This window comes from Dromiciops gliroides, chromosome 1 (genome assembly GCF_019393635.1).
Source record: "Dromiciops gliroides isolate mDroGli1 chromosome 1, mDroGli1.pri, whole genome shotgun sequence".
In the NCBI taxonomy this organism is placed as follows: domain Eukaryota; kingdom Metazoa; phylum Chordata; class Mammalia; order Microbiotheria; family Microbiotheriidae; genus Dromiciops; species Dromiciops gliroides.
In genome coordinates this window covers 658,335,958-658,360,557 of record NC_057861.1, presented here as the reverse complement: position 1 = coordinate 658,360,557, position 24,600 = coordinate 658,335,958, and the positions used below count along the sequence as shown (strand labels likewise).

The 24,600-nt window shown below is 40.8% G+C and overlaps 1 protein-coding gene across 5 annotated transcripts in view; it reads right to left on the bottom strand.

The window, feature by feature from the left end:
- The window catches only part of ZNF462 (zinc finger protein 462), a 155,689-nt gene extending 133,965 nt beyond the window's left edge, over window positions 1-21,724 (bottom strand). For all 5 annotated transcript variants that reach the window (XM_043965237.1, XM_043965257.1, XM_043965245.1 and 2 more), the window contains exon 1: window positions 21,454-21,724. The gene's annotated coding sequence lies outside the window, so the exon portion shown is untranslated. The remainder of the gene's footprint in view (window positions 1-21,453) is intronic.
- Between the last annotated feature and the right edge of the window lie 2,876 nt (window positions 21,725-24,600).

Sequence of the window (24,600 nt, the reverse complement as noted above, 5' to 3'; positions counted from 1 at the left end):
GTCCACAGGAAAGTGAAGTGTGGTTATGAGTCACAATCTGAGATTGACCACAGAATTTCTTAATGCACTTTGCACACAGTCGGCGATTAATGAATGAACAAGAAAACAATCTAAAAGCTCACCATCAAGGACTTCACTGACTAATTGTTGTTACTGGACAGAGAAGAAGGAGATCTTTTAGGTGGCCTTCACCTCAGACTCAAGGGCTCCTTTCGGGATTAGTTCATGCTGCACCCACCATAATCTCCCAGACCTTTGAAAGCCTGACTGGAATGTGACTCACAGTACCCACAAGCTGCAGACTGAGCAAGGTCAGTCCAGTTCCTAAGATATGAAGAGCTATGAATTCAACTACTCTTTCTGCCAACCTTCCTCATCCTTAGTCATCTGCAAACACATGCCAAAGCCTGTCTATAATGATGCAGGAGACAGTCACCATGGGTGATATATCCCTCCAGATTGCTTCAAAATGAAAGTTTATTGCTGAGACAGTCTGGCTTGGTGAAAACCTGCCAACATTTGCTAAGAATCAAAATTTCTTAAAGGAATTATTTGGCCCAACTAAATTCAGAGTCAAGCAGAGAGGTGTTTGTAAAAAAAAAGTGGGGGGGGGGGGCTGGAAAGCAATCCAACAATGGATTCATCTTTGAAACATTTTCTCCACAGAGAAATATGGTAGGTACCACAGAAAGAACTCTGGCTCTAGAATTGAAGGACCTGACTTCAAATCTCTACTCTGCAAGTAGCTAAATGGCCTTGGGCAAGTCACTTAAACTCACTGGGCATCAGCTTCTTTATCTATAAAATGAGGATATTATATAAGCTAGCCTTCAGGGTTTCTTCCAACTCCAGGTTTATGATACTATGAAGCCCTGAGAGCAAGCCTCAGTTTCCACAGCTGTAAAATGAATTACACAAGATGGCCCATGATTTCCCTTCCAGCTCTAGACTTATGGTTTTTATGAGGCAGCTATCATTACTAGAAACCCGGGTTCCCAAACCCATACCAAGCTCCAATAATAGCACCTATCGGCGAATTCTTTTTTCATTCTAAAAGAGGCCAACTGCTATTTTTCTTTATTATATATAAAGTGTTGAATATAAAAGCCTTTGAACTGAGAACTATATGAGCATAAATTATGAAAAACTCATCTTTTGGCCTTTAAAAAGATCTTACACTAGCAGTCACTCTCTCAATGCTGACAGCTCCGTAAAACCCCCAGCAGAAAGGCCAAACTGTTGAAGCATGGAATTATTTAACATAAACAAAGACAAAGTCCACAGTGAAATTAGATGATGTGACTAATTTTCCATGATTGTCCCATGCTTGGTGGAGGTGAACCACAATGCCATTCAACCTTCTTGTGAACCTGAATCCTAGACTTGGGAGGATTTCATTTTTAAATATGAGAGAGAGAGAGAGAGAGAGAGAGAGAGAGAGAGAGAGAGAGAGAGAGAGAGAGAGAGAGAGAGAGAACAATAAGGATAGTGGGTGGGCTGAACTGTCCCAGTCCTAATGTCCACTTTATTATCCACTCTGACTTTATCCCTGATGGTTCTGAGAAAACCTATTTCCCAAAAACCCTATATTTTGGAAAACCTGGAAGTAACTCTTTTTTCTGCAAGAATTCATTCAAACTGTGAAACTTCTGATGGCAGTTTTACTGAGAAGGGAGCAGAAATTTACCAGGCCCCGGTGGTCAAAAGTAACTCAGTCAGGCCTGTAACTAAATTCTGGAATCTTCCATGCTGTGATCTGGTCTCAGGTTTTGAGAAACAAGCCAGATTTTCCTATTCATGAGGGTCACTTTACAACCTGGATAGAAACTGGAATTGTTTAGGGAAAACAACAAACATTTGTAAGGTCAACTGAGTGGCGGGTTCTTGTGAAGAAGTTTTTCCCTTTGCTCACTGCACTATTAGGATTTGAGCACAGACTGGTAGCAGCAGCCTCCAGGTTTAAAAAAGGAAAATTAACCTCCCCTCTTCCACGCCCCCAAATTTTTAAGCTTTTTTTCCCCCTCTTTCCAGGAGAACTAGACAATCATGATAGCTCTCTATAGTTACATAGCAATTACATAATTACTAAGTCTATGCAGTATCGCTCCAACTCTTGTGAAGGCCTCTCCAGACTACAGCTGCGGCACAACGCGCTCCAATGATTGCAGCCTTTGCATGCAGGGTCCCTGCCCCGAGCACAAAGGAAAGCACAATGGAACCCCATCTGAAGTCAGGGAGATGCTCTTGCCTGAAAACTCTCACATCTCCTAATTTATGGAGCACACTTCCCACCCATTGTTGACATGGGCAAAACCCAGCCAGCTTCCAAAGGGGAGAAAGAAAGTCAGCTCGTGCTGAATCCAAGTCCCGTTGTTGACAATTCACAAGGCAATCATTTAGCACTTAATATGAAAGCTACATCAAAGGACAAGATGCAAGGGAGGTTGGTGGGGGGGAGGTGGAGAAATCTATCTGGGCTTCCTTGCACTGGCATGAAATGGCTGCTTTCCTCCTGGCTGCCAGCTCCAATGCTTCATGTTGACATTACACATCCTGTACTGTAGATCCACCCCCATGCTGCTGCTTGCCCAACTGAATTATCTCCTGCGTCACAGCAGTGGTAACAGAACTGCTGGCTCTGCAGATCTGAGAGCACCATTTCAATGCTTAATACATTCAGCAACTGGACACATTACCAGATAGTCTGGGTTGGTTTGGGGCACTCTCAGCAGCGATACATTATTCGGCCTAACCTTCTGTTAACCAGATGGTCTGTTTTCCTCTTGGGACCAAACCATTAAACTTTACTTTATTAAATTCTATCAAAACGTGGGGACAGTTTACAGCAGAATGTTTGGTTCATCTCCAACAGGGTTGCTAAGATGAAAATGACCTAAAAATAACTGGAATCTCTGCTTCACACCAACAGAGAACAAGATCTTTTGGAGTAAATATTTAAATGGTCTGCCAGATTCAGTACCATAGCAGTATGAGCCACATGGATAGCAACTTATATTGCAAAGTTGCATGCACCACATCCCTAGATCTATATGTCCACAATATCTCATCTCTCATCTTCAGGCTTTGGTTAGCATTCTCCCCACTCTCGAGTACTTTGGGGTCAACCAACCTCATTCATCCCCCTCATTTCCAGACCAAAGTTTTGAGCAGTTTACTTGCTGAGGTCAGGCCCTTGAGGGCAGCCCAATGATGGTAGCTGCTCTAGCCTTCCTGTTAAGGTGTCACCAAGAGGCCTTACATCAGCCTTGTATCCTAAACCTCTCTATAAAAACATGCCTGGGGGTTATGAAGGTACAAAATACTTTCCAACTTTATCATCCTTCCATCAACAGTCACACACAGGCATGCAAAAACAGGCCACAGAGGAATGGAAGGGCAGCAGCACAAATACTTCCTGGAGTTCATTGGCAGTGATCAAGTGTCCTTTCTGAGGAGCCACAGATGAGTAAGTGTCCTGGAAGCTACTGAGAGTTAAGTGAACTTTTTCATTTAGAGATAATATTGACAAAGGCAATACCTAACATAATCTATCTTCAACTTCTCTAAATATACATACATACATATACATATATACATATATACATATATATACATATACATACATATATATATATATATAAAGAGAGAGAGAGAGAGAGAGAGAGAGAGAGAGAGAGAGAGAGAGAGAGAGAGAGAGAGAGAGAGAGAAGAGAATTCTGGTATCTGCCTTTTCTCATTTGGTGTGGATGTGAAGCTAATTCTCACTTAATCACAACTTAGAAAGTATCTTTTCTGCAACAACTTTGGTCTGTCCTAGGATATCCAAGATTCAATTCTATAGTAGTCTATCCACATTATATATCATCAGGGTCATTCTAGGTCACTGCCATCTCTGATCACAACCAAGCCCACGCTTAGAGTCCCATCCTTTTTAGTTGTAGATGGGCCCTTTGAGCACGAAAAAATTCTGACGTGAAAACAGTCTGATGATATGAATACCAACCAAGAAAAAGATGTCTTCTCATTCTCCATCCTGTAATGTCAGGAACGGGGCACAGATTAAGAATGACATTGACTTTCAACTGCCATCATTTTAAATGTCAAAGTTTCATGAGGTCATTCAGCTCTGTCCCTCTAGGAAAGTCTGTACTGTAAGAAGAAAAAGCTGCTCATGTCTTCTTTTTTTAAACCATCCTATTTACAGAACCACCACTTCTTCTACTTCTACCACCACTTCTGCCACCACTGCCACCACCAATGTATCTTTCTGCCAGAGCACACAGGACTCAACTAAGCCCTACAAAAAAGTCACTGTACAATCTGAAAAATCATCCACCATTCAAGTACACTAAAATTTACTTTACCCACTCCTCAAGATCCCAACAGATCCAGCCGATATCACAAGACAGTATTAGTAAGACTAAGGAGACGGTGATTATTAAAATAAACATCTGCAGAGTAGACCAAAACATTTGTAAGCAAGACTATGTGACAGCAAGGAGGAAATTAGCTCAAAGCTACCTGGGCCAACCAATAAAGGAGGCAACCAACCCCATATATTGAGAGAGGGAAAAACAATGTTTAGATACAGCAAGGAAAAGCTAAAATCTATGTATTCATTTGTAACAATAAGACCTTTAAAAAAAGAACACCAATATTCATTTCCCCCCAAGAAGCCTTAAGAGTTTCATGCATTTTCTAACTTTTCTCCACAATATTCCAGGGAAATAACGTATAAGGTAAACATGAGCTAGGTCTATTCATCAGTACGAATACTTAATACATCAAGGGTGCATTTTACAAAGGTTTCACAACAACACCATCACTGCCAATGATAAATATTTATTAAGCATGCACAAATGTAAGCATTCTTTTGGGTATAGAATCAGAGAGAACCTCTAAAAGAGTATAATTTTAAATAACCAACAAATATATGGATAAACACAGAAAAAGGCACAATAGAAATGATGATGATAGCTAGTATTTACATAGGGTCTACTATGTGTCAGGCACTTTGCCAAGACCTTCACAATTATTATCTCATTTGACCCCCACAATAACCCAAATGTTGACTCTAAGGCAAGGGAAAAATAATAATAGATTGTATAATTATTTGAAGAACAATCACAGTGTAGTGGAAAGACCATTTTAGGAGGACATTAAAGGTCTATTCACAGAATCCTAAGTTTCCACTCAGAATTTCCATTAAGAAATTTTAAGTGTCACCAAGAAGCGATTTTGCACTTACGGCTGGAAATTAGTCGTATGCACCATTTATATAGTGAAGTTGAAGCTGATTGTTATTTGTTAATTACCCTGCCGAACCCAGCACTCATACAAAGGGAATGAGTGCTTTCTTCCACTGACACTAAAGCATGGATTCCTCCCACCCAAATTCCCTTGAGATGTTCTTGGCTCTCCATTAGCAGGGTTATGGACACACAAAATTTAACTGGAAGGGCTACCCTTTCCCACGCGGGGAGACCTCCGGAGAAGACACCAATAGAGCTACCAATGGAAAGGCACCAGAGGCATTTCCACACCGGGGCAGTGCCACAGTCTCCTTGCTTACCACTGATGCTGAAGTCCTTGGATCAGTCTCAGTGCCTCAGCCAGACCTCGCAGTATAAGGGCTGGGGAAAGGTTGGAGGGATGATCAAAGAATCAAAACCCTCCTTCCAGATGACTCCCCGACCGAATTAATATACCACAGGGTTGCAAGGCTGCTGCAGCGGAAGCACCAAGAACCACCACCGCAACTACACCTGCCCCTTCCTGCCTCACGCACGTCGCTGCGGTTATTCCGCGTGCGCCAAGGCTAGTTTTCTCCGGGCGGCTCAGTTGCAGGAAGAGTGGCCAGCCAGTGTGCAAATGTTTAAGTGCCTAATTTTCCACCTATGACTACTACATGGAGAAGAGGGAAGGCTGCCAAGTAAGAATCTGGCCCAGTGAATCATGGTGTCACCTTAACGGCCCCACTTTTAATATAGGTGGCTGTTTGTATTTCCTAGAAATCATTTGCTCCATTTGGTAGGTAAACAGCAAATTATTGTCACCACGATAGTGTTCTTTTTATGGCAGAACAAACTGGCCACAAAAATTTCCTCACTTTTTGGCAAAAGTAAGGTGATTGTAAGTTAAACGTTTCCAAATGTAGCCTTGCCTTCTAAATCTTAAAATTGTTCGTTCATTCACTCATTCAACAATTAAGCACCGACTATGTGAAGAATGTGCCAGGTACTGGCAGGAAAAAAAAAGTTTAGATAACATTTGGTTCCCGATTTACAGAACTTAAGAGTCTACTAAGGGGATGAGACATAAGCACATGTAATTACAATACACAATATTGCATGATAAGTAGATTAGAGACATGTAAAATGCTATATGAATTCAAATGAGGAAGGTCAGTCCCTTTCATTCATTTATTAACAAGCATTGCTTAAGCATCTCTGCTAGGTACCAGTAGAGAAACAAAGATGATTCAGACAAAGTCACTGCCCTTGGGGATCTTAGTGTGTCAGAATATTGGCAGACAGGGAAAATAAGAGTCAGGGAGATAAAGTGTGGCTAAAGTCCTGGGTTTGAATTTAGGTTCAAATAATTCTTAGATACTAGCTATGTGACTCTGGGCAATTCTCTGGACACCCCCCCCCCATTTCCTCATCTCTAAAATGGGTGTAATAATAGTATTTTCCTCACCAGGTTGTTTTGGGGATCAATTGAAATGACACGTAAAAAGTGCTTTGTAAAACTTTAAAATGTTATGTAAATGTGAGCTATTACTGGAGGACACACACAGAAATATACAATAGCATATAATACCTATAGTGAAGAACAGAGTATGAGAGGTGTACATTCCATAAGAACAGATCACTTTTCATGGAGAAATCAGTTAATAACAGTTTTTCTCATTTAATTCTATGGCCACTGTGGCTAATGATCAAGGGCAAGACCTTTTTATTGATTCATTAATAACCATATTTGCCTTCTGAAGGTTTTCTAAAGCTATTTGTGTGCAATGCTGGGGGCAGGGGTTGTTTGTTTTTGTTTTTGTTTTGTTTGTTGTTGTTGGCCTTTTTTGGTAACATAATATCCTGGATCACAGCCAAGATAAATTCAACCTCTCACCTTTCTACTGAAGAACAAAGAAAAAATTAAAGGGTGATATAGCAAGAGAGGAAAAAAAGAATAGATACAAAGATTTTAGAAAGCATAAAGTTTGAATACTCTCCTAAACAAAAATCTCTAGCATTTACTTACCTGTTCTAGCATCAATTTTGATTCTAGGAGCTGCTGTCTGGAAATAAGGTTATGAAAATGATCATGTAGGAGCCATTGAACAATCACAAGCTAATTAAACGGGTGGCCTAGATTATCTTATTTTTCCACTAATAAATCGGATAACATGTAACACTCGCTAATTTCAGGACCTGTAGGTGAAAATGATTACTAACAAGCTAATGACACCTGTCAAAGAAGGGAATGGGTGAATTGTCCAGAAACACTTGAACTGGCCAAAGGGCAAGTATGGATTTCAGCTACAGCTGACATCTGTTCCAACACACCTCTTCATTTCTTAAGCCAAATAAAATTACTTAGTTGAAGGCCAGAATGAGAGACTAGAACTCAAGGTGAGTACTTTCAGTCAAGTAGAAGGGGAAAATTCTGCTTTCTTAAGCTGTGTGATATTTTATGTGATCCACAACATGTCACTTTTTGCAAAACAATAGAATGTACCTTTTTGAGGGATGCAGGAAGCTTAAATTTCCACAGGAAAATCCAAAGGAAGAGTTCAGTTTTTCTATAAGTCCCCCTGACATGCCGGCTCTTTTTCTGAGTCAAAGTGTGATACTTTTAATAGCATAAAATGAAAATCCACATCTTAACTTTTGTGGACAACCTTGAAGGATTATTGTACACTAATTATGCTGGCTTGGGCCTCAAATCAAAGATTCCATTCCCAATTGAAATGCCATTCATACAAACAGAGATATTGTGATGTGGGTCCTCCTTCTGATAGGGGTCTGAATTAAATAACTGCGAGTGTCCCATGTAGGTTTCACTTCTTGCAAAAGGTGGGAGAAAAGAGGTCATTACTTTCCTCCTAAACCCTTCCCTATTACTGTCTGGGGTACTACCATCTTCCCAGTCATTCAGGTTTGTGACCTCAGCATCATCCTCACCAGCTTTACCACCCATCACTCTGGCTCACTCTCTATATATATACAATCAGTTGCCAAATCTTGTCTTTTCAACCTCCTCAATACTGTCTTCCATCTCTCTACTCACTCAAGTGCTACCTTAGTTCAAGCCCTCATTGACTTTCCTGGATCAGTGAAATAATGTCCTGCTAAATGATCTCCCTTCCTCAAACCTCTCCTCACTCCAGTTTATCTTCCACCCACCTGCCAAAGTGATTTTCCTAAACTCAGGACTGACAGTATCATGCCTCCTACTTAATAAACCCTAGTGACTTCCTATTACCACTAGGATCAAATATAAAGTGCCTTGTTAGCATTTAAAGGTCTTCACAAACTGGTCCCTTCCTACCTTTCAGTTCTTCTCACATTATGTCCCCTCTGCACTCTGCCTTTTAGCCATACTGGCCTATTTGCTGTTTGTCACACACATGACACTTCATCTTCTATCTCCTATTGTAACCTTTGTACTGACTTTCCCATGCCTGGAATGCTCCCCACCCCAACACCCTTGCAATCCTTAAAGACCCAGTTCATGCCACCCACAGGAGACCTTTTTTGGTCTCTCCTCCCACTGCTAGTGCCTTCCTTTATAAATTACCTTCCATTTACTCTACATGTATTTTTTCTGTATCTATTTATACACATTAGGGGCAGCTAGGTGGCACAGTAGATAGAGCGCTGGCCCCGGAGTGAAGTGAACCTGAGTTCAGATCTTACCTTAGACACTAGCTGTGTTAACCTGGGCAAATCACTTAACCCCAATTGCCTAAAACATCTAGGGCCATCTCCAGTCGTTCTGATTTTACATACATACATACATACATACACACATATCTATGTCTCTCTCTCTCTCTCTCTCTCTCTCTCTCTCTCTCTCTCTCTCTCTCTCTATCTATCTATCTTTCTATCTATCTTGCCACTGGACCCAGATGGTTGTGGAAGAGAAAGTGAGGTTGGTGACCTTGCACAGCCCTCCCTTTCACTTAAATCCAATTCAGTGCAAGTCATGACATCACTCCGATGTCATGGTCCTCTTTGTGAAGGAAGGACAAACAACAACAACAACAATATACACATTGGAAGGTAAGCTTTATGGAGGCAGGGGGCTGTTTCTGTCTCTAGCACTCAGCATAGCGTCAGGTACATAACAGAAACTTACTACATGTTTGTTGTGTGAATTCATGAGTAAGTGAAAAAATCCCCCAGTGGCCCAGTTCGTGCCAATAGTCTCTACATCAGGTTAGTACAGAGAGTTAGATTGTATAGATCGAGTCCACCAAAACCCAGGCTACTGATTAAAGTGGTAGTAATAAGTATTTTTTCCAGCTCTGCCAGTCACCTAGTTCCAACAAGCTTCAGCAAAGCCCTGTTTCACTCTCTTTTGCCTATGAACAGTTGTCCTTTTGAGCTTTTCCCCAACTATAATAGCCATTCTCTAAGGAATACCTTCTTAATGTGAGAATTAAATATGAGGGGAAGGGGAGGGGAAAGGGAAAACACTTATATAACACCTACTATGTGCCAGTCACTGTGCTAAGTGGTTTACAAATATTATCTCATGTGATCCTGACAATCACTCTAGAAGGTAGATGCTGTTATTATCTCCATTTTACAGTTGAGGAAACTGAGGCAAGCAGAGGTTAAGTGACTTGCCCAGTGTCACACAGCTAGGAAGTATCAGAGGTCAAATTTGAACTCAGGTCTTCCTGACTTCTGGCCCATCACTCCATCAACTGTGCCACCTAGCCGACTCAACACTAGTGTATACTACTAAAGAACTAGATTACAAAGAGACTATCTCTGGAAGTCTTAGGCAGGGAAAATCAGGTAGATTTTCATTTATCTAGACTTATTCTCTGCTTGATGCTGCATGTGATCAACTGAATAACTCCTCAAAGTTTCCCCTAAACTTAAGATCCATGAATTCTCAGCAGGCCCCAGGCCCAGTAGCATTTTTTACCTATCAGTGCCTTAGTAGAAGGTCATTTCCTTAAGGCTCTATCATTCCCCATACAGTCTGTTGTCCTACCTACTCAATTGGTGACTTTCTAATAGTAATCACTCCTCTAGTGTGAAAAGGACTGTGAAGTTTCCCAAAGAAACAGATAAAAACCAAGACGGTCAATTTGTTGTTACCATGATCTCATTGTGCTTCAATGCTAGAAGCTTACAACTTCAGAAGTCTTGAACCATTTTGGAAACTGACCTTTAGTTGATAGAGCTGGTTTCTATCACTGAATTCCACTTTAAAATGGAAATATTTGAAACTATTTCCATTGTTGACACTCCCAACCTATATCATCAAGAATTAGAAGAATAGTAAGAGGCACAAGTTTTTAATGGTATACCATATAAAGTATCTTTTTTGCCCATGCACACAAAATTTGGAGAAGGAGCCTGAGACATCATCAAGGCCTAATAAATTATAACTTATTTTTTAATATGTTAAGGTTTCCTTCAAAATCACTGAAACTTATTTGATTGCTTTGGAACTCACCTTCAGAAATCACTGGAAAAACTCAGGTTTAAGTTTACTGTAAATATGCTGTTTAGGTTTATTCACCACAATGCAACTGAAAGTAGATTATTATCAACCCTGAATAACTAAATCTAGCTCAAATCCCTCTCTCATCAAAAGGGTCTACTGGAGTCTGCTGGGGTTCAGTTCAGTAGGTTAAACTCAAGACTTCCTGAAGGTCTAGGTGGTTGGCAGGACCGTTCGGTTATGCAATCAGATTTACTCCCCTTCTAGATAGTGTTCTTATCCAATGTTAGGAAACCGGAGATTCCTGGAACTGACAATGGTCAATTGATAGCAGAAGAAAGAGGTAAAAAAAATCCCAAAGCTGAACTTTGACATTCAAATTATAATGAGCCCTTCCATAAGTATTCCTTTCCTAGTTGTAGTTATTAAATAATAAATTAAAAGTCTTTTGGAGAGGAATTAACTATATCAATTCAAAAGCTCAAATGTCTTACTCTACAGGCATACTTAAACATTTTCTATTTGATTTTTAAGCTTTTATCATCTTAAGCCATGACATGATTTAGGGAATTTTAGGACAGGCTTATAATTGCCTAGATCTAATATTGGCAGATCAATCACTAAGTAATCAATCATATCATGGATACTGGATCCCACTGGTCATCATAATAACTGAAAGTCTTGGCCACAACACATTAATATATGACAGAATTAGATTGACCAACCAATCAGTAATCAATGAATTGCTTAACATGAAACCATTGCAAATCATCCGACCCAAACTAGGTGAACTAGTGACAGCATGTAGACACTGTCTCCTCTCCTTTTTGTTATAGTCAAGTGACCTCCTCTTTCCTTCTCTTTTTTCCTCTTATTTCTCATCAGTATAGGTAAAGAAAGCCCCATGGATAGCTTCAAAGACAGAACTATCACATTTTCAGTCCATTAATAATGCAGCTATTTTCTGCTGTGCTCCGTTCTCCACTTCATCTATTTCCAAAGAGCTGTCACCTTTGTAATTTCCACTCAGACCTATTTAACCAATTGATACAGTCTATTCCTTTTCCTGATCACAGTTCCTATTTGTAACCACCTCTTCCTCATATGATGTGGCCTCCAAATACAACATTCTTTTTTTGCAATAGAAGATGAGATATGAAGAATATGGGCCCAGCCATCAATCTCACCATTTATTTTTTATTTCTCCATGCCTTTGCTATTTCTTTTACTTCTTGACTGGAATATGCTTTTCTGAAGATTGATATTCATCCCTTTCTTCTTTCAAGGACTGACTCAGATGCCTTTTCCTCCCTGAAGCCTTTACCTAATATGTCCACACCCCAACCACACCCCCCCCAGGTTAAAATGATCTGGCCACCCTCCACTTAAAGAAGCATTTTCTCTGGTCCAGTTTTGTTTTTCTCTCCCCTATACAACTGTTATTTGTATACTAGTTCACCAATATCCTCATTAGGTTAAATGTCCCTTGAGTGAAAGGCTTGTGAAATACAGTTCTTTGTATCACCTTCACCTACTGTAGCCTCCGTCCTGGACACATTGAAAGTGTCTAACTGAATTTTCCATGTCCAAATGAAAAGGACTGCCTTCCACTGCACTATCTTCACCTTCAAAGGAAGGACCACCTCCTTTTTTTTTTTTTTTGCTGTAGGCTTTTTCCAGTACGCAGACCTCTTTAGCTTTGTCCTGTGAATCATTCCATTGCCTCTCTTCTCCTTCTTTCCTTCCCACCTTGCCAGGCAATCTCTTATTACCAGCAAATTTCCACTACATAATTATGGCATGCTTTAGCCTACTTTTCTGTTTGCTTAACAGCCCTGCCTATTTTCTACTTGCTCGGATGCTACTGTTTGCATTTCTGACCGCCTAATCCAAGTATCCTTTCAAGGCCTAACTTCCCCTACCATGATAGCAGCTGGAGCCCTAACTCACAGATCCCTTCCAAAGCTTTTCATTAGCAATAGAAATGAGATGGTTTAGAAACCCATTTCTTAATCTGCAGGTGAGTACTAGAACCTTTGTGTAGCAAACATCGTTCAAGGATCCCACATTGTGCCACTGATCAATTATTTTCTTAGTAATAAGCGCAATGTTATGGGTACATTTGCAGTGTTAACGGGGAGAACTTTCACTTGTGAGAAATCACCCACAAGCCAGCTGAAGTGAGAGGCACTCCACTGACATTTGGAAAACCAAACATAGTTTTTACCTTCTTTATCCTGAGTTGTGAAGGGAGAAAAAAAGTTCCAAAATTGGAAGGCTTCAACTGTGTTCTGGTTAAACTGGCCAGACAAGGGCTTATAGGGCTTTTGGGGCCCTCACCAGCTGCACCCCCCCCCCCCTCCTCACAGTGGATAAGCCTCTCCACAAATCCTTGGCTTAATTACTTTTGACACAGTTGTCTAGAGTGAGCTTCCAATTCCCTTTGTCCTCCAACAAGTCTTTGCCTCCTCACCTGGAGCAAATGTTTCCTACTCGGCCTCTAGTCTCATATTTTTATGAAGATACAAAGTGATCCTGATATGTTTTAGAAACCAGTTCCTGCTTCTAGTAGTGTTCTCTTTACTACAGAATGCACCTCAATTCTTACACTCTTTGAAAAAGAAAAAAACAAGAGTGAAATGTATGTATCTAACCAGATTTTTAAAAAATGCCTTCTTGGAAGTAACAGCCTTCATTTTTGGAGTTTCCAGAAACTTTCCCAACCCAATTCCTGTTTAATCACACCCTGTCCCTCTACAGTAGGCTCTGCTTTGGGGGATAAGGAGTTAGCAGGCATCACAGATGTATTTTATTAATATCCAGAAGCAACATGAAGTGAACTGAACAAGCAAACAGATGAAAGCTAGGAAATCAATACCAAATGCCCATGACCTTGGGGAAAAAAAGAAAGTAAGCTTCATTCCAAGTATAACTTAAGAATCTCTCCATCTTGTAATGAGACAAGAAAATTGCAATGACATTAATTACTTGTTCACCTCAAAAGGTAGACAATAGTTTCATTGGTGACAATACTTGTGGTCTTTGTTAGAATTTATATAAAGTGAGGGCAGCTAGGTGGCGCAGTGGATAGAGCACTGGCCCTGGAGTCAGGAGGACCTGAGTTCAAATTTGATCTCAGACACTTGACACTAGCTGTGTGACCCCGGGCAAGTCACTTAATCCCAATTGCCTCATCAAAAAAAAAAAAAGAATTTATATAAAGTGAGAACAACCACTTCAACATTTCATCTATTATCACTATACATTACACCCTTCTTTCACCCCTTCCCCTACAAAAGTAAGCTTCATGAGGGCAGGAACTGTTTCCACTTATTTTTCTTTGTATGACTGGTATTTCCAATACTGGAAATACAGTAGTCCTTGGCAGACACCTATTGAATTGGAAACTAAGTAGCCAACCAATTTGTTGAAAAGTGACCCTAAAAAAATCATTATGTTGGTGCTATTTATAATTATAATATAATCATTTATAATTTCATCCACATTTCCATTGATGGATAAAATTTTATAAAGAAAAAAAATGACCAAACTTCAAATTTTATGATAGTTCCAAAATTGAAAATGTGAACTCAAAACTATTCTGTTTGATGTATGTGTGTGTGTGTATGTTATCTTCCAGATACAGGGGAACAAAAGAATTTTTAAAGGTTTCAAATAATCTCTAAAGGATCAACCGAATTCTTATCAATCAAAGTTCCCTCTCTTGTAGGAAACATCTTATATGGGTTTTTATCCCTAAGACAGTCCAACTTGTGATCATTATCTTCTCCTGCCCTCCCACCTCCCTATCCCTTTTTATTATTATTTTTTCTTCCTCCAGTACTGGCATACAAATCATGCTGTTTTAACTTCTTTCCTGTTCTCCCAGTTCTTCTGGAACATTTTATTTTCGACAGTCAACTCATTTGGAGAAGTGCCATAGTGAAGTTCAACTGTTTACACTGTTAACTGTATCTCTGCCAGAAGCTCAGGGGTCCTGTGCTACCTTTTTCAATTTCCCTCTTGGATTAGACTTTTTTTTTCACTCATTCTGAAATACTTTTAAAAGTTAAAAAAATTCTCAATACTTCATTCCCTGTTGCTTTGAAAATTACTTTCACTTACTGAAAAGTAAAAACAAATAGAAACCCATTTTGCACTCTCAAGACTCTTGCTTGTGTCCCATGGGCTCCAGTTTAAAACTTTGCTGTATGCTGATGAGTCCTTTTAAGGATAATCTATTGTGTTGCCACACATAGGGAAAATGCACAGCTACCCATTAATACACTACAGATAGCTGACCACTTATAAAATGTGTGGAGGATACATTTTTGGATGGGTCTCTAATTTTGGAAAATCACCAACAATTATATTAAACCTCATTAACTCTCTCCACCATTCATCAGTATTACAAAATGGTATCACAGAAAGAAGCCAGTTTTAATCTGGGCCATCTGAAAAACAGATCCTCAGAATACAACTGTCAATGTTCATATCTTATAAAAGGGTAACCCAATTTTACAGAAGCATCACCACATACCTCGCCATATGTCACATCACCATCACTGATGAAATTTCTCTAACATTTCTATAGATCCTTCAGGTTTACAGAGTGTTTTACAGATGCTATCTTATTTATCTCAAATATATCTCAAAGTTTGAAAGGATTCCTTAACTCTGGATAATAGAAATGGAAAGCAAAGTAGAACATTTCAAAGGAAAAGTCCATATGATACAAAGAAACTTAAAGGGTAGGAAAATGAACCAAACAACTACTCAGAGAAGTTTCTCTTCTGTCATCAGTGAAAAAGTTTTAGTCAACAGGTTTGCAACACATTAAATTAAACTAAAAAGATCAAAAGCTGTGCCCCATTAGTGTTGCAGAGGTCCTCACAGAGCTATTGAACTTTTGAATTGTTAGTTGTTTCTGAGTTTAAAGGACTGATTGATAAATTAGGGATGCGATATTCACCAATCACACATGCACACTTCTAGTTATTAAAAAGCAAACACATTTAGACTCTCTTATTCAGACTAAATCGATTTCATATTGTTATAACAATGCTAGATGTGTTTTTTGCCCATCATCCAAAAATCTCTCTAGTAAGTAGCCTAGTCTGCTTTCTAGATTTTCAATTTCAAGAAAGCTTCTGTTTCTCCCTCATTTCCTTCTTTCTTTCTTCCTTTCCCTTTCCTCCCTCCCTAGCTCTATCTCTTCCTCCCTGCCTCCCTTCTCTTCCTTACTCTCTTTCTTCTCTTTCTCTCTCTCTCTCTCTCTTTCCCTTTTTTCCTTCCCAACCTTCCCCCAAACTGGGGCTTGTGCTATTAAAAGAGCTTAGACCTTCCCATTTCCTTGCTAGGGCTAAAATTAAACTGTCCATTCCTTAGGGCCCCAACATAACATCTGCCAGATGTCTTGGCATATCACATGGGGAGGAGAATTTTCTTCCAGCATTATCTGCTCTCCTCACTTATTTCCCCATAATCAATTAATAGTTCTTTAACAACTGCCTACCTCTCAGTCATCAGCTAGTGTAGGAACTTCGTTTAAAAAATTTTTTTAATGGCAAACAAAGTTGAATTGGTTCTTAATTTTATTGGGCTTCAGTGACAGGCCCTGAATATGTTCCCTTTTATTCCTGTGATTTTCCTTAGTTTCCATATCAACCATCCAATTATGTACTCATATCAGATCCTTCACATTCTGAGACCATTATTTATATACCACTACATTTGTGAGCCTAAGATTGTGAAATAGCAACTCTGCTTTTCAACCATCAACTTAAAATGTTCAATATAGCTTTATAAATTCCCTGTCCCATGACCAATGAACCAGAAACTTGATAAAGGCACATACCAAAGAGGAATGAGAGTGCTGTTACCTAAAGCAAGAAAATGAAGAATCAAGGCCAAGGACTAAGACAAGCCATACTGGCACCTATTAAACACCACAATACAGAAAATATGATCCTCATCCAAGTCCCCCTTATGATTCCTTCCTTTCAGACACACCAACCACAAGTACAATAAAGTCCATTAGTATAGCAAGATTTCCACTGTTTTCTGGAAGACTCATTAAGGAAAAAAAATGCACACACACGTACACACACACACATACATGTGTGTGTATATATTCTTTTCTATAGAAGTTGTAGCTCACATGAAAGGGTAAAAGTGAAGAAAACAAAGTCTTCAAGGAACGTATTCATTGAATTCAATTGGCTACAATCCAAACAAACATAAGAACTAATACAGTTATCCAAGAGGACTTGAATCTCATGGACTACATACATCTCCAGAATCATCTCTACTAGATGTTCCTTAGAAAAAAACTTATAGAATGGATTTCATCAATCTGGAATCCAAAAACAAAACAGGATCTCTGGCTTGTAGATCAAAGAAGAAAGGAAGTTGGATATGTAATTCCTCAGATTTCTCACATTATTGCATATACCAATATACATCTTTTGGCTTGAAACTCAAATGTGCATATCTAGAAAAAAATTCTCCAGACAATGAAGACTGGCACATCATGTTGTTCATCCTTTTTGATCAAAGGGGTCAATGGATTTATCTCTTAGGTTAAATTATGAAACATACAAACAAAGCCCTTAAAAAGTATATACATACATACACACATAAAATCTGTACATATGTGTATATACACGCACACATATGTAAATGTATACACAAGAGTGTACACACATGTATACATATATGCACGCACACAAGTGTATGCATGTCTGTATACATTTATTTATATATTTATGTCCCCTCCCCCCAAAAAATAGCCCTCCTAACTTTTACATAGTATCTATAGGGCAAACAAGTTGAAAAAATAAATTCGTCCAACCTTGCTTATTTAATTTACATGACACTAACTAGTTTACTTTTTAAATTCACTCATTTTTTTCAAGATAAACCTAAAAGGAATGCATATTTATATAAATCAGAAATTGGTCATATGTTAATCTACCTTTTGATTCCTGCCATATTATACCCCTAAATCTCTTTCTTTTAATGTATTCTATATAAAATTCTTCTTGAACATTTGGAGCATCCATAGAGATATTGCCAAATCTAGGTATAACTACAGGCCCATTCTATATTATCACTGAAATTGAACAAACCTGAAAAAGAATAATGTTATGTCTCAAAGTTATTTTCAGTGCTATAAATAAGGCATACTTTTTAAAAGAGGTTGAATAATTTGCTTTGTATGTGAATCACAACAACTGAAAACTCAGAAGTGACTTCTCTAACTATACCCAAGCCAGGTTTGAATGTACATGTATACCCTATCTGTCATTGTTAATAAGTTCCCCCAAAATGCAGTGGTAAAAGAAATAATGTTATGAAGAGCTCTTAGTTTCATAGGAAAAAATGTTATAAATGAGCAACAGCCCCAACATCCTTAACAACTTTATAGTAGACTTGGTAACAGTATATTAACACTGTTATTATGAAATGCTTTGATTGAGACAGGGGGCAGCTAGAGACAGACTTATGTGAAGTAAACAATTATGAATGAAAGTATTATTTATTTTATAATTCCGTTTCACCCCTAGAAGAAAAGTAATACTCAATTAATGGCCCAACAATTTGGTTTCAAAACTGTAATTTTGTCACAAGTGAAACTTTTTGCATTTACTGGAGTTTTCCTTCTACATGAATGAAATTATTATCATCTAATCAAAAGAATACACTTGCATCTGAGGTCTTAAAGCACTTCAAAATCTACAATGCACAAATCTTTATTATTATTATTGTTCTGATTCATAATGAAGAAAAGCAATTAAAAAAAAAACTGGTAGGAGTAACCTATAGTATCTTCTGAACCAGCCAACCACCTTCTTTGTACCTTTCTATATTTTCCTCTACATGTAAATAAGTTCTTTTCAATTTCCCTGATCTAAGTTTTTATTTTTCCATTGCACAATTGAAGCTTCCTTACCTACCTCCCATGCTTCACCTGGAATTCTTTGAAGCTCTCCCCAAACTCAAGATGACTACCATAACTCTAGTTGAAAATCATCGTCCTTGATTTTTCCAAATTCCTGCAGGATTTCATTTTCTGCTTTGGTCAATTTCATAAATTCTCTAATTGCCAATTTGAATATATGTGTGTGGAGTGGGGGGAAAGGAATACCCCCTTGATAATTGCTCACCCCCAGCAATGACTTCTTATAAATAAGACTAGACTAAATTATTTAAAATTAAATGATGAAGACATCAAAAGATAGGGTTTGCCCAAATGACATAATATTTAAAAAACTTGTTTCCATAGAGACATTGTAAAGGAAACATACTGGTATTTCTAAAGAGTTTCAGTGTTTGATACTTTCAGATATTCAAAATAGCAGAATAGGAAAAAAAAGTGAAACAAAATGATTTAAAGTCTACTACACAAATGGCACAACTTAAGAAAGGAACTATAGCAGCTCGAGAATTCGAAATTAGTAAGCTCTAGAGTACCTCTGAGGTCTAGCAGCATTGTTTTGTTGCAGAAATCCAACTGAGAGTTTTTCAATATAATGCATCTCAAAGATAGAACTACTCTCAAATCTTAAAAGTCCAAATGACTGGTTTAGAGCCACCACCACCTCCACCTCCCTCACATATAGATGAATAACAACATCAGCATGGCTTGCATCAGAATGTAAGCCACTTAAAAGCTGAGGAGGACTTCCCAGAAAATGTTAAATTCATGTTTTCACTCTCCAGAAAGAGGTCAAAAGCCCTGAAGGAATAATCAAAAGGGGGAAAAAAATCCAAAAGTTGTCTTTACAATGTAAACAAAAGGTACAAAAACTTGTGAAATGATTTCCTTGAAGGAGAAAAACAACCCTGAGAACTTCCTTAAACCTTCCATTTCTTTGCATAAATGAAGTGATCTTGAAGAGCCACCAAAAGGTTTCACATGGAAAAGGAAGAAATAGTAAGGGGGAGGGGGGGGGACGAGCCATCACAAGCAGAGCTTCAAAATGGAGAACATCCATAATTTTATGAACACTTCTCATCTCAGCTTTGTCTCCTGGAAGCCTGCTCTCCTCCATTTTCTGGTGGAGCCACAACATGACATGGCTTACCTGACTCAGTTCACAGCTCTCAGCCAAACTAGTCACTTCCTTTTAAAGCATGCAAGCAGCCTCAAGAAACAAAACCAAACCAAAGAGAACACTCTCTCTCTCTCTCTCTCTCTCTCTCTCTCTCTCTCTCTCTCTCTCTCTCTCTCTCTCTCTCACACACACACACACACACACACACACACACACACATCCATACACACAAACACAAAAAGCCAGTAGTAGGAGAATGCCCCAACTGGAAGGTCTTTCCAATCCCAGACATTCGCTAAAATGAAACTTTTTTTTTTCTTGAGGGGAGGGATATAAAAGGAACTCTAGCAGGCTCCCTTTCTATAGGTTAGAAGGTACAATGAGAAGAAAATCAGGGTTACTCCAGGAAACACAAAAGCCTGGAGACTGAATGTGTGGAGAAGCCTGGTGTTTTGGAGTCTGGACTAGAACCAAAGCAGACAGCTTGCAAATGGAGGACAGAGAGATAAAGAGAAAGCGAGAGGGTGATCCGATGGGGGCTGCTGCTTCTTCCCTGCGTGGCTGGAAGGAAAGCAGACACTGGGGAACTGAACCAGAAGTAGTAAGGCTTTCTCCCCTTTCTTTCTTTCCCCCCCCCCTCCCCTCTGAAAGGAGTGGGGGGAAAAACCCACCAAAACAAACAAACAAACAAAAAAACCAAAACAAAACAAAAAACGTGTGTAATGGCTTCTCCTCTCCAGAAACCGCTGTCCTCCAAACAGCCAGTCTGGAGATAGTTCCTCCGCTCCTTTCTCAACCTTCCTTCTCTCTTCTCTCACCACCTTCTCCACCACCACCACTTCCACCACCACCACCACCACCAACACCACCACCAACACCAACACCACCACCAACACCACCAGAAGCAGCAGTAGCAGCAACCTTCTCATCCCCAGCGGACACTGCCCGACCCCCAGATCCCAACTTTGGAGAGGGAGCAAAATACCTGAGAAAGAGGGGGGGCATATCCACACACAGCTTTGCAAGCAGGGAAGAGGGAGACAGAGTGGGAAAGGAAGGGAGAGACAGAGAAAGAGGTCACCCGATTGCTTAGGTCGTGCCAACACAGAGCTAGCGCTCTCGCTCTCTCTCTCTCTCTCTCTCTCTCTCTCTCTCTCTCTCTCTCTCTCTCTCTCTCTCTCTCTCTCTCCCTCCTATCTCTGATCCCACTTTCCAAACCCATAGCATCAATCCTGATCCTCCAGTTCTACCCTCACTTCTCCTTCATGTTCTCTTCTCTTAATATAACTACACAAAATTAATTAACCACCTTCCTCCTTTTCCTCCTACCAGAAGCAGCAGCAAAAGCAAAAGCAGAACCACCACTACTACCACCTTCTCCTACTCCTCCTCTTCCTCCTCCTCCTTCTCTCCCTCCTCCTCTTCCTCCTCCCCCTCCTCCTCTTCCTCCTCTTCCTTCTTCTCTTCTTCCTCCTCCTCTTCCTCCTCCCCCTCCTCTTCTCCCTCCTCCTTCTCCTCCTCCTCCTGTTCTCTCCAGCTTCTTCTCCTCTTCCTCCTCCAGTCCATGCAACAGACTTCCTCTCCTCCCATCTAAACAAAACCCTCCTTGGGTGAATGAATGAATTTGCTTGTCCCTACACACAAATGCTCTCTCTTCCCTCTGTGCACATATACCAATCGGAGATGGGTTTTAATTGCAGGAACTTACAGGAGCGTCCCGGAGCTGTGAGCTGCTGCTGCTTCTGGTGCTCTGCTGCCTCCTTCTCCTCTTTCTCTTTCTCCTCTTCCTGCTCTTCTTGTTCTTGTTATTGTTGTGGAAGTTGTTTGTGAGTCTCATGTGCTTTTGCCAGGTCTCAGCAATGGAGGATCGCCATCTTTCCTGCTTTCCTCTCCTTCGCTGGCTTGCTGCAGCTGCAGATGACCTGAGATATCCGTCTCTCTCTCTCTCTCTCTCTCTCTCTCTCTCTCTCTCTCTCTCTCTCTCTCTCTCTCTCTCCTCTCGCTCCCCTCTCCTCTCTCTCCCTCTCTCTCTCCCCCCTCTCTCTGCCCCCTCTGTGTCTCTCTCTGAATAATGAGCAACCAGAGGGAGAGAGAGAGAGAAAGCAAGAGAGAGGGAGAGAGAGAGCAAGAGAGAAAGAGAGAAGGAAGACAATCTTCTCCCACCACACAAAATGCGAGAGCACCAGGGGGTGCGCGAAGCCTTTCTAACAACAACAACAACGTGGAGGAGGGGAAAAATGAGGAAAAGGCTGGAAAAGGGAGAAAATATCCAGGAGCCCGGGAGGAGGAGAAGAAGCAACAGAAGATGCTGTTGCTGCTGCTCCTGCCCGCGCTGCTGCTGCTGCCCCTGCTGAAGAACACGAGAAGGAGGAAAGGTGGTTGCAAAGTTAAAGCTGGGACATTGTCTTTGTCACTCAGAACAACACACAGCCAGGCCAGGGAGGAGGAGGAGAAGGAGGAGGAGGTGGTGGTGGTGTTGGAGGAGGAGGAGGAGGAGGAGGTAGTGGTGGTGGTGGTGGTGGTGGTGGTGGTGGAGGAGGAGGAGGAGGTGGTGATGGTGGAGGAGGAGAAGGAGGAGGAGGAGGAGGAGGAGGAGGAGGAGGAGGAGGAGGAGGAGGAGAAGGAGGAGGAGGAGGACAAGGAAGGAAGAGGAGGAGGAGAAAGGAGAGGGGGAATGAGGTGAATAAGAAGCAGAGAGGAAGAGAGGAAAGAAGGAGATCTGAGGAGGTTCCCAAGCCAAGCTGTTACCTCGCCAGCCCCCGTACAGGGGCACTCGGCAGCCCTTGTTTTCCAGAGGGAGCCCTCACCATGGATCTTGCGTGCTCGATCATTGCTTTCCACCATCAGCCCAAGCCCAAAGAGCCGATTCCCACAGGCTGATGTGCCCAAGCGGGTCCCTCAGACACATCCATCTAGAGGCTAATCTTTGCAAGGAACATACATTGAGCTGGAGGTTGCAAGTATAAAACCAGATCAACCACGTGGTTGTTTTTAATCCCCTTCCAGCTTGTGTTGTAAGTATTTGATGTGAAAAGCTCAAATTGTCCATTACTGGCACGTATTTTGAAGTCTTCTCCCTGAAATAAAGGCTCATTGTGCATTTTATTTCTCCTTCGATATGGCAAGGAATGGGAGGGGGGAGGGCGGGGAGGAGAAAGATGATCAATCCGATCTTCAAAACCACTTTTTTCTCCTCAAGTTGTGATATGTTTTGACGGCAACAACAACAAAAAAAATCCTACTTAAATAACTTTACACCTTCTAACCCCGTGTTGTTTGCACTTTGTGGCTGATCATTTAAAGCCTTCCAAAGTAACAATCAACGCTCATAATGATAAGGTGTCACAGTGTTGAAGGCAAGACAGCCAAGATGAAGCTTTCATACCCGGAATTTTTATTTAGTGTAATTTTCCCCAAATCGTCCTGAACTACCTCTTTTGCAAAGGTGCTCCCCCTCCCCCAAGATGCCAAGAGGGTTGTCTCCCAGGCTTTAATTTTGGTATTGAGGGGGGTAGAATAGAAAAAAAAAATCAATACAGAAAGACAGGAGCAATTGAAGTTCAAGGACATGGGCTATATTCTAGTATCATTTCTATTTCTTTGGTCCTCAAGCCGTGCACTCAACATCTTTGGGAGAGCAACACGCGGGGTGATGATGCGTGCTGCAAAGACCTTCATTAAAGTTTCTTTTGTCCCCGCCTAAATTTGGGTGCCTTTCTGGATTCCTTCACATGGGCTGCCTTTGGGAGCGGTGATCAAGTGGAGGAGGCGCACAGACCCTCTACTTAAAGCGTGTCAGCAGTTTATTAAAGATGTGGTGATGATTGATTACAAGGTTATCCTCTTTAATAGCCCCAATGCAACAGCCAGGAAACAAATACCTAAATGAAAGGGGGAGGGGGAGGGGAGGGGAGAGAGAGTAGGGCTTGAAGAAGGGACGGGAGAGACGCATTGAGATAGCCGTGTTTAATAAACGGATTTTTACACCTAAGTCTCCCAATGCTACTTCATCACTCCTTCGTAGACAAAATCTCTCAGTCCCGAGCTAGTCCCTGTTCCCAATCTACATTTCCTTCCCCCCCCCCCCGCCCCATTTAAAAGCAAGTGAACAATTAAGGGAGATGGATGGATGGATAGATAGATAGATGATAGAAATTTCTTCAATGCTGAGGGAACGAGGTGGGAGGGAGGGAGGGAAAGGGGGGGGGGAGAGAGAGAGAGAGAGAGAGAGAGAGAGAGAGAATGAGTGAAGGAAACCCTGAGCCCTAGAAGTGCCAGTAGTCCTGCAAAGTCCTTTCTTTGGATCTCCTTTCAAGGTCCAGCCCTATGCCGCTATGGAGGGTCCCCATTGCTCCTCTTCCCTACAGGCGGGGATGGGGGGCGATGGGTGGGGGCACGGTCGGAGCTGGAGGGTGTCTGAAGACTTGCAGTGGCTTCCCCTATAAATCACTCTTGGAAATGAAAGGCAACTCACAAGGTCTCTGACGTCTCTGCAGCACCCTAGCAGATAATTTACCTCTTTGTCTTTAATAAAAAGGAAAAAAAAAACAAAAACAAAACCCTGACTTTTTCTGTCAAGCTATGCTCCGGGAAAATAACAATCATATTTCAGGTTTGAAAGCTCCTAATACAGCTGGGTTTCAAGCCCATGATAAAATCTTCATCGACGTGAAGATATCTTCTCGGTTGGCCCTAGTATGATGTGGAAGTGTCCCCACACTGAAGCATCCCCAATTATGTAGGCGTGTGTGTGTGTATGTGTGTAAATGTATATGAGTGTGCTGGGGTGGGGGGTGGGCGGGAGATGAACAACGAGAAACATCCCAGGATGGATCGGCGAGGTCTGGACACCCTC